The sequence below is a fragment of the Vigna umbellata genome, chromosome 1 (genome assembly GCF_029865625.1).
Source record: "Vigna umbellata cultivar VRB3 chromosome 1, Vumbellata_1.0, whole genome shotgun sequence".
Classification (NCBI taxonomy): domain Eukaryota; kingdom Viridiplantae; phylum Streptophyta; class Magnoliopsida; order Fabales; family Fabaceae; genus Vigna; species Vigna umbellata.
Window position 1 is genome coordinate 1118046 of NC_142165.1, and position 11086 is coordinate 1129131.

General features: G+C 33.6%; 1 pseudogene; it reads left to right on the forward strand.

Moving 5' to 3' along the window:
- The first annotated feature begins 10059 nt into the window (after positions 1–10059).
- Positions 10060–10707, forward strand: LOC124841396 (protein RESPONSE TO LOW SULFUR 3 pseudogene; annotated as a pseudogene).
- The last annotated feature ends 379 nt before the right edge of the window (positions 10708–11086 follow it).

The following is an 11086-nucleotide window of genomic DNA, read 5'->3' on the forward strand; positions in this document are numbered from 1 at the left end:
AATGTGTATTATAAGACTCATCTAATAAGCGAATGGATAGAGTATTCTAATGTGTATTAATATACTCGTCTACGATGTGTATGAATAAACTCCTCTAATATATATTGTTAGACTCATCTAATTAGTGTATGAACAAACTCGTCTTTTTTTACGATTATGAGTAGCGTTGGGTGCAAAACCTAGTGACTTTTCCTATACCAGAAATGACTTATACCTTGCTAAATGGTTTTCCTTGTGTTCTATCTTTTATAATTATGTAGCAAGATATAAGTCATTTCTGATATAGGAATAAATATAATTGGTGTATGAACAATGTTTTATAATCAACTTTTCTATAACACATTCTCTTAATATCATATTATTGCATTATCAAACACACTTTAACTTCTCTAATCCATCAGATTCATTATAATTTTAAAACCTCAAAAATCCAAACCAAAATAGTTTTTTAGAAAATTTCTTAACATTATCTATATATACGAATACCACCACTACTACACCATTTCACAACTCATATTTCCAATAAAAAAGTTCTCAAGTTTCAACAACACGCAATCACAACATTTCTTTCACAAAGTATCTATAATAATAAGACATAGAAGAAACAAACAACACATAAATAACAACAAAAGAAACAACAGGGTGAACTAGTGTTAAAAAAAAACTTCATAAATAATTTAATACATCACATATTAGTTCAACAATGAAACATTCTATGACTCATATAAACATATTATCATTTGACTCTACACTCGATTATCCAGATACGATGCTCTAACATAGACGTTAATGAAGGTGTGCACTCATGGTAGTATTTATACTTTGCAGATTTATAAATTAGGGTAACTCGGCCTACTACACATGAGATAAATCTTCCACTCCTAAGACTCAAAAGTCTAGAGTAAAAACCTCCTGTCATTCTCTCTGTCACCCATTCATCTTTACATGAGTTGAATGGTTGGTAAAATATCATAATACCTCCTTTAAGAAATCTCAATGTCAAGCATTCACCACATCTTACTCAAACACAGAACCCCTCCTTAAGGTTCTTCTCACATCACATATCTTCCATTAACCACAACATACTCAAACACATTTATATCATTCAGTGAGCTTCCCACACCTGTTAAATGACTACATGACTTTATAGAACCCCAAAATGCTTCCATATATCAAACGACATCATATGCACTTACAAACAACAGAAACATAATCATGGTATGTTATTAGAACCACTAATGAGCAAAAACTCTAATAAAAGACTCAAACTTCACATGCAAAAACACTAAGACTCACAAGCAAAGGAAACGAGATAGACCAAAGAAAAATAATAGAAATTGTTTCGGTAGATATTTTGTGGGACCGAGACACGTGACTTTACCGCTCCTAGATAACTTTGTCGCTCGCTCTCCGAACCCTCGCTCTTCTACAATGTAGACCGAACGCTCACTCTCCTGCAATATAGATCGCACGTTCGTCTTTCTTGTGTTTGAATGCCTGAATCGCCTGCCTTCCTTCTGCCTGGACCGCTCGATCTTCCGTGTGGACCGCTCGGTCACCTTCAATACGAGGGGGATGTACCTGCAAAAGGCACTCCGACGCTCAAGTTAGGCGTGTTGTTGAAGAGCTTTAGCTCTTAATCAAATACTCAGTGAATGGTTAGCACTGTTTGAGTATTTGAGAGTAGTGGAGAGTGAATAATGCGTAAGTGGAACGTACCTGACTTTTGGCCTTGTCAATGTATTTATAAGTGTTTCATAGATCAAATAAAAACAACCTTACTTGGAGATCCGGTTAGTTACCCATAAACGGCCTTATAAATATCTTCAACCAAATATTTTGGATTATGTTTATCAAATATCTTTAACCAAATATCTTTAATTATTTTATCATCCACTGGACTATTGGCCTAGTAACAACTTAAGTGTTGGCCCAATTACCATTTGAAGTAGCTTATTAGCGTTGTAGGTCCAATTACGGCCTAAACCATTTGACCAGGTTGACCAATGACGGATAGATCAATCGGCCTTATTCAATAATCGCTCGGTCTATATTTCATACGATACATCATGTCTCCCAAGTTTGAGTGTAATCGTTCGACTTTAGCCTTGATTAACTATAGGACTTATGAGTTTGAGGGAGGTTGTGTTTGTTGTTTAGCTGTACCAAGGAGGAAAAATAATTGAATTTGAAGTAAAAGAAAGTAGATGCTTATACCATGCAATCAAGACCGTTCGGCCGCGAATGGTCAATAATGATCGTCCTACTCGCTTCTACCATCCAGGGTTGCTGGGTGATTGTGGTGTGAATGACCGTTCGGCTTTGTCGTAGGAGTTCTTCCTAGAGAACGAGCTTTACCGTTCGGCTTGGACGAGAGTGAGCGTTCATTTAGAACGTTTCCCACTGCTCGGTTTGGACCAGGTGTTTTTCGGATAACGTTCATGGGTTTTGTTTACGAGAGTGACAGTTCGTTTAGAACTTTTATCACCGCTCGGTCTGGACCAGGTGTTTTTCACATAACGCCCCTGGGTTTTGTTTACGAGGGTGACAGTTCATTGAGAACTTTTATCACTGCTCGGGTTGGACCAGGTGTTTTTCACATAAAGCCCCTGGGTTTTGTTTACGAGGGTAACAGTTCGTTGAGAACTTTTATCACCGCTCGGTTTGGACCAGGTGTTTTTCACATAACGTCCTTGGGTTTTGTTTACGAGGGTGATCGTTCGTTGAGAACTTTTATCACCGCTCGGTTTGGACCAGGTGTTTTTCACATAACGTCCCTGGGTTTTGTTTACGAGACTGACAGTTCGTTTAGAAGTCTTATCACCACTCGGTTCTTGTCCTCCTCTTGGACGTGTGGTCTGCATGTTCCTATTACCTGTACTGTGAAGTCGAACGGTTGAATACCAATGAGGCCGAACGACTGAACATATGTGATTGAAAGGAACTTTCTGGCTTTATTTGTACCAAAAGTGTAAACACGTAAGTCTTGTCAAAATAGTTTAATTGAAATAAAACATGACATCAAAATTCAACTAATGCAAACTTGAGATGAGTCGCATTCCTAGTGTTAGGAGGGACTTTTCATCATATCTTCTACTCGATACGCCTCAGGATTGTGCGGTCAAAGCTATGGTTGCGGCTACGACCATGCCTATGCTTCCGCTCCTCCTTTCTATGCGGCCGTTCAATATTTCTTTGTGGAGACCTTGATGAGCTTCTTATCTGCAACCGATTCGTCTTTACATACATACGGAGATGACCTTCTCGGATAAGCTTCTCGAGGTCATCTTTTAGTGTTACATATTCTTGAGTAATATGTCCCCGGTTCTGATGATATTGGCAATGCTTCCTTCCATCTATGTTTCTAGGTGTATCAACATTTTTGACCGAGAGGAGGTCAACATTAAGGGCTTCATTCAAAATTTCTGCTCTCGGCGCATTAAGCGTTGTATAGTGAGTAAATTTGGGCGTTCGGGAAAAATCTTTTGAACGACCTTACCTTTCTCGCTACTGCCTGCAGAAGCTTACTACTGTTGTTTCTTCCTTGACCTCCTCATGTCCTCCATACGAACAAACTCAGCTATCCTTTCCTGAAGTTCCTCCATTGTTTTTGGTGGTCGCGCATATAGTTTTTCAGGAATATATCCTGGCCTCAGACATGAAGGCAGGTTGCTGATGATAAAAGTGTGATTAACTTCTTTAACTCGTCGTGCCATTTCATTATACCTTTTCATAAAGGCTTTCAAAGTTTCTCCTTTCTCTTGTTTAGTATTTACCAATTCCACTGGTGTTATCTCCTATTTCTGATTGGAGGCGTATTGCCTTCTAAAGAGGGTTTCTATAGTGGCGAAACAATCCATTGTGTTTGGGGAAAGAGTGTTATACCACTCCAATGCTTCGTCCTTGAGCGATAAGGAGAAGACTCTACATATGATCGGATCACTGTCCGTGTAGAACGTCATTGCATTGGTGAAGATCTTAAGATTATTGTCGGGATCCGTTGAGCCATCATACCTCTCTAATACCGGAGGATTCTTCTCTCGCATTGGAGTTTGCATGATGGTCGTCGTAAAAGGGAGTAAGGTGGTTGGCCGAACGGTTTGGATGGGTGAAGGTCCTCTGCTTCCTCGACCGTTCGGCTTGGTGTGTTGGGATGGTTGTCGATTACTACTTCCCTCGTTTCTATTCTCGTGGTTTGAGGCGGACCGCTTGGTATGGACCTGTTCCGCCCTAAACGTCGCAGTCTCCTCTGCGTGCTTTCGCTGCATCTCTTGTTGTGCTTGCGCCTACGCCTGTTTGGTTCTTGCTTGTGCTTGTATCTTTGCTTGCATCTGCGCTATCAAATATCTAGTATTCTGTTGTCTGTCCATGCTCCTTGTGGTCACCAGCTGGGCGTCTTCTGCTTGCTCTCGGGCCCCACGGTAGGCGCCAAAAAGTTTCGATGGATATTTTGTGGGACCAAGACACGTGACTTTACCGCTCCTGGATAACCTTGTCGCTCGCTCTCCGAATGCTCGCTCTTCTGCAATGTAGACCGAACGCTCGCTCTCCCGCAATATAGATCGCACGTTCGTCTTTCTTGTGTCCGAATGCCTGGATCGCCTGCCTTCCTTATGTCTGGACCGCTCCGTCTTCCGTGTAAACCGCCCGGTCACCTTCAATACGAGGGGGGATGTACCTACAAAAGGCACTCCGACGCTCAAGTTAGGCGTGTTGTTGAAGAGCTTTAGCTCTTAATCAAATACTCAGTGAATGGTTAGCACCGTTTGAGTATTTAAGAGTAGTGGAGAGTGAATAATGCGTAAGTGGAACGTACCTGACTTTTGGCCTTGTCAATGTATTTATAAGTGTTTCATAGATCAAATAAAAACAACCTTACATGGAGATCCGGTTAGGTACCCATAAACGACCTTATCAATCAACCAAATATTTTGGATTTGGTTTATCAAATATCTTTAATTATTTTATGATCCACTAGACTATTGGCCCAGTAACAACTTAAGTGCTAGCCCAATTATCATTTGAAGTAGCTTATTAGCGTTGTAGGCCCAATTACGACCTAAACCATTTGACCAGGTTGACTAATGACGGATAGACCAATCGGTCTTATTCAATAACCGCTCGGTCCATATTTCATACGATACAGAAATTAACTTAGTCTTTTGGAGAAGCTGACCCGGGTAGCCTTGAAAGATCTCGTCATTATGATCACTCAAGCAGTTCTGATCTTCAAATAGAGCGCAAGAGAAGAACTCTTAGAGAGAAGTCAAAGAACTCTAAAAAAGTTGTTTCTAGAGAAATTATGTGTTTTAAAATATTGAAACTCATTTATATCGAAACTATTTATATTAAAACCATTTAATATTAAAATAATCAAATCTCACTATTTTTAAACTGTGACTTTTAAAATATAATTTTCTACGTCTTTTCATTTTCTATGTAAATAAATGAACATAAATAAAAACAATTTTAATTTTACTATATTTTATATATTTGATATTTCTAAAATGTGAGCATTTATTTTGACACCTCAATTTTTTAGATTCGTCATTGACTTTGACATTCTCTAATCAATTAATATCAATTATAAATAATAGAGTAAATAAATATCTACTTTAATAAATCAACCATTAATAAATTAATCTCAAATAATGATTTTTATAATAGAAATATGGAATGATGTTTGAATTTGGAACATGTTTAAGTGACAATTCACTGGAATGACAAAGTTGTTGCTACAGTAATATGATATATTGATTGAATAACATAAAATTATATATATACATCGCGCTTGAACATTATTTTAATGCTTGAATGATACTTCTATATAGAAGATATATGGTTTAACCTTTCCTTTGTTCAATCTTAGAGTTAAATGCTTGAGTAATAACCTATGTTACTTAAGTAACAATACTGGTGCTTAAAAAAAATATTATTAATGGAGAGACTCAACCTTATCTCTCTCCTTTAGTTGCTAAAATTAATTCTTGATTAATGAAACTTAATGTTTGTATTACAAGCTTAATCAAATAAATTTTTAATTTAAAACTACTAGTAAAAAAATCGTGCATTATTAATAAATACAATATGTTAGTTACATAAATTTGTTAGTAATTCGAGCTTACCGATGGATTACTGATATCTAAAAATTTGTCAATAAAGTAGACATCGATAAATTTTACCTATAGATAGTGAAATTCATCGATAATTACTAACGACTCCAAATGTTTAGATAAATATTCGTCAATATTTATCAATGAATTTCGACCGTTGCTAAAATTCATCAGATTGAGTCTTCTTTCTCCTCATTTTCATTTTCTTTTTCTTTTTTTTTTCTTTTTCTTCTTCTTCATCTCATCTCTTCATGCTTGTCCTCCATTATTTTCGTTGTTGCCTTGTTCATCATTGCTTTCAGTTTATCCTCGTCCTCATCTTCTTTCTCTTCTTCTTTTAGTCTTTCTTTCCCTGTTCCTTTTCTAACTCTGGCCACCACTGCATGCATCGTCATGCCATGTCTCTTACTTCTTCTCTTTCTCTTTTTTCTTCTTTTCTTCTTTTTTTTTTCTCCTTCTTCTTCTCTTTATCTTCTCACTTATATTCTCTTAATATACAATTTTTTTTTATCAAACTTTGTAAAAAATTTATTGCTCATTTTATCGACAAAAATACCTGTTGAAAATAGAATTACAAATTATCAATAGAATTGAGCGTCAAATATATTACTGACAAAAATATCTTCTAATAATATAAATTATAATTTATCGATGTATTTACCAACAAATTCATTATTAACAAAAAATACTCATCATAATTTAAATTTTAAAATTTGTTAGCAAATACAAAAATTCGTATAATGTACTTGTAAGGTAAAATCACTTAGATACTTGAACAACATATTATACTACTTAAATAAAAAAAACCTAATGCTTAAAGGAGATGTTATTAATACAGAAAGAATCAATATTATATCTTATAATGTTAAAATGAAGATGAAACTTAATGTTCATGTTACATGAGTGACTTTAAGGGTTTGGAAGGTTTAAAATAAACTTAAGATGGGGATATTTTTATCATAATTTTATTTAATTTATTTTCAAATTTTTTTGAAGTTTTTTTCTTTTAGATCTAAAGCAATTATTATTGAAAAAAGTTATTTTTAAACATTTTTCTTGAAGACCTAAAACAATTAATATGTACAATATTTTTTTTTTTGTGAAACCCATTTTCCTTAAAGACCTAAAGCAATAGTTTTACTTGCTTGGATATTGAGCAACCTTGTTGCAAACTTCATCAAATAACCACTTGATTAAAAAATACAAATACATACCTCTTACGTAAACCGATATTGGTAATCACACGTAAATTAAAACCATCATATCATAATTTATGTTTTTAAATTAAGTGCATTCCACCTGTTTATTAGAATAAAGTTGCTCATGGTGGAAAATAATTTCATGTTCTAATTAAGTAACTAACCACTTTGGAATGGCATGGAAAGAAAACAGTGATTAAATAATAATGTACTTTATTTTCAATAATTAATTTATACTGAACGGCATAGGACGGCATTAAATCAGATCATCCAAGCGGAATGCTGAATTAGATTTCATTAGCTTCCATTTCAAACTAATTATTATTAATTAATGCTAATTAATTACGTGTCTTTGCTTCTTATTACTCTATCCTTTCTTTAATGGGTGGTGGTATCTCCTTTGCGTTTTAGATTTTCTTAATCACATGCTCTTAAAGCCATCAACACCACACACACACGTGTCTTATTATCATTAAACTTAATCTGTTTTATTTACAATTATTACACTATAATAATCTTAAAGTCAAGTTACTCTCTAGAATTACTTCTTATATTTGTTATTTATTTTTCTTTTAATATCACAGCTTAATAATTCACATATGTTTTGTCATTAAATTAAGAAAAACTGAAATCTGATGTGTTTTAGAGTTTCTCTTTAGATTAACTTATCCTTCTCAAAGAGATATTCATATTTTTCTTTTTTAAAATCGTTTTAATTTATGTCAATTTTTTGTTAGAAAAATTGATACATTTTTTTTTTTGTGGAGACTTCGCTAATTATGTTTTTTTTAAGATTAACCTATGCAAAATATCCAACTGTAGTTAATCTGTCAATGATAATTACAGGAAATATTTTTTTTATTAGTAATTTTCTAACGGCACATCTTTTATTATTAGTTAAATTTGATTAAACAAATAACTTTATTATTAAATAGTTATAGAATTTTTACTTTTTTAAATATGCTTAGGAATAATATAACTTTTTTGATAATTTAGGAGGAAATAAATTATATAATATTATGTATAGGATTAAGTATCCACTTAAGTAATCTTTTATCACTCTTCAAGTATCTTTATTCTATTTCAATGTAGATTTTCAATAACCTTTAACAGATCAAATGTACTTATTAAAGACATTATATTTGAATTTGATTTATTAAACAATTAATATTATAATAAATATCATAAACGTTTTAATAATTATATCTTTTATATGTATTTATAGATATTTTTTCAAAATTTATTAAAGTTAATCTAATCACCACTTAAATATGTTAAATATAATTATTAACATATTTAGATTAACTTATTCATTATCAATAATTAGTCTCTTCTAAATTTAACCGAACAATCCGGTTGATATAACAAGTCTATACATATAAATAGAGCTGTCAAAATGGGTCACAATCCACGAGTCAACCTGGCCATTACGAGTTTGAGTCGGGTTGGGTTAGAAAAAATTGTATTTTTTTATGCGGGTCAAATTTCAATCCGGCTCGTTTAAACCCAGCTCATGCGGTTAAACCCGTGGTGGGCCAGGTTAGCCCACCAACCCACCTACCTAATTTTATTTTATTAAAATTTAATTTTAATTTTATAAAAAAATATTTATTATTTTGTTTTTGTTTGAAAATATTATTTAAGTTCCTTATTTTCAAAATTAATTAAATACCCACTAGGAGTGAAATTTGTTTAAATTTATATTATAGAAAGTTTGTAATTTTTTTATTTTAAAAAAATTGTAATTAAGTGAGTCAGTGAGCCAACCCGTTTACCCACCAACTTATGGTGGGTCGAGTCGAATTTGAATTTTTCTAGCTCATTAATAAATAAATCGAGTTAGATTGACTCACTAAGTGACCAACCCGTGGTGGACCGGGTCGGATCGGATTGGGCGGCCAGCTTTACAGTATATAATAATGGTGTTGGATACATAATATATCATAATATATAATAATTAGAATGATGTAGATGAAACTAAATTGACTTTTGAAGAGGTGAGGAGTTGCTTCACGTTACTCCTTTCTCCACAATCATTTATATATATTATCTCATCACAAACAGTTAAAGGTTTAGAGATTATTCTAAATTAGTGTCATATTTAAACATGATACATGTTAAAAATTACTAGTGTTGATTTTATTAGATAAATCTTAATTAACAAATATAAACTTAACAACTAATATTATTATTCTTTTACATATATACTGAAGAAGATGAGATATGAATTTTCCAGGTGAGAACACTATTTTTTATACGTAATAAAAAAAGTTAAAATAAATATAAAAAATAACTCCATTTGGTTATCTTTACTTTTCATTATGGTATGGATTAAATAATAATATAAAATTATGGGTGCACACTGATTTGAGTATACCTGTGTCCCTTTCGTGAAGTAAATATCTGTAACATCAAAATAATATAAAGTAATAGAAATAAAAAAACGGGGCTCCAATTCTTTTTAAAATAAAAACTTGATAAATTTTGAATATATTTATCATATGTAATTAATAATTTATCATGTAACATCGTTTCTTTATTAAAATTTTCTATTAAAAGTAAATATATGTAATTATGCATATTAATACGAAAAAGTTGCATGAAGTATGAATTTAATCTTAAAGAATTTTATTAAAAAATGATAAGTAAAATTTATATCTGAGATTTTTGTGAAATGTGTAAGGTGAGGTTCATTGAACCTGGACACACCTGATTATAACTCTTCCAATCGAGTATTTTAAATACTGAACGGAATCAGAAACGCAGCAGAGGAGGCGTTAGAAAGTGAATTGCATTGCAGGGAAGGTGATGATGAGGAAGGGTGAAACGACGTCGTTGGAGAGGGAGCTGAAGAAGCGGAACGAGGAGCTGGAGGAGAAGCTGAAACGGAGCAAGGAGAGGGAGGACCACGTGAGGAGCCAGCTCCACGCCGCATTGGATCGCCTCTCCGTGGCGGAGGACGCGGAGGAACGCCTCTGCGCGCAGCTCGGTGACCTCGAAGCCGAAGCGCTGCTGCAGGCGCGTGACTACCACGCCCGCATCGTTTCACTCGTTGATCAGCTCTCACAAGCACACTCTCTCCTCAACACCACCTTTCCCCTTCGATCCTCCTCATAAATCCAAAGTTTCTTTCTTTGCATGTTCTTGTACAGCGCGTCGTTGTTACTGTCCGGTGTGCAACTGTGCGGTATGAAGTGATATATGCCATTACCATCGTAAAATTCGATGATGTATATGTAGGTTCTGTTGTTAAGGTTTAGGTCAAGGTTTGGTAGTTCCCCAGTTTCATTTCTGGACCGTGTAACATGGATTCTGGATTTCTGGGTTTAATTTAGATTTAGACCAAACAAATATAAGTTTTAAAATAATCTATATATATACACTGTTGTTTAATACTCTGCTGTCTCCTAAATTTGAGTAATAAATCAATATTAAGAGATTTCTAGGTTTTAAATCTGATGGAGAGAATGATTCATCTCAATTTTACACAGTAATTTTCTATTCAGAAAATTGGAATGCTCGAATTCGCAAAGCTAGTGTTAAACCAGGAAATAATAATGAAAAATGAATTTGAGCGATTTTAACTACGACACGTTTGGGTTGTACGATTCTAAGGTTTAATGTAAATTTTGTGTTTGTGTTAACTTTTTTTTTTAGAGTTTCTATATTTTATTTTTCCTTTTTCTACAATTTTGAACATAAAAACAGGATTAAAAACAAAAAAAAAATTATTATATTATGTAGAGATGTGAATTTAAAGCAGAAACTAAAAGT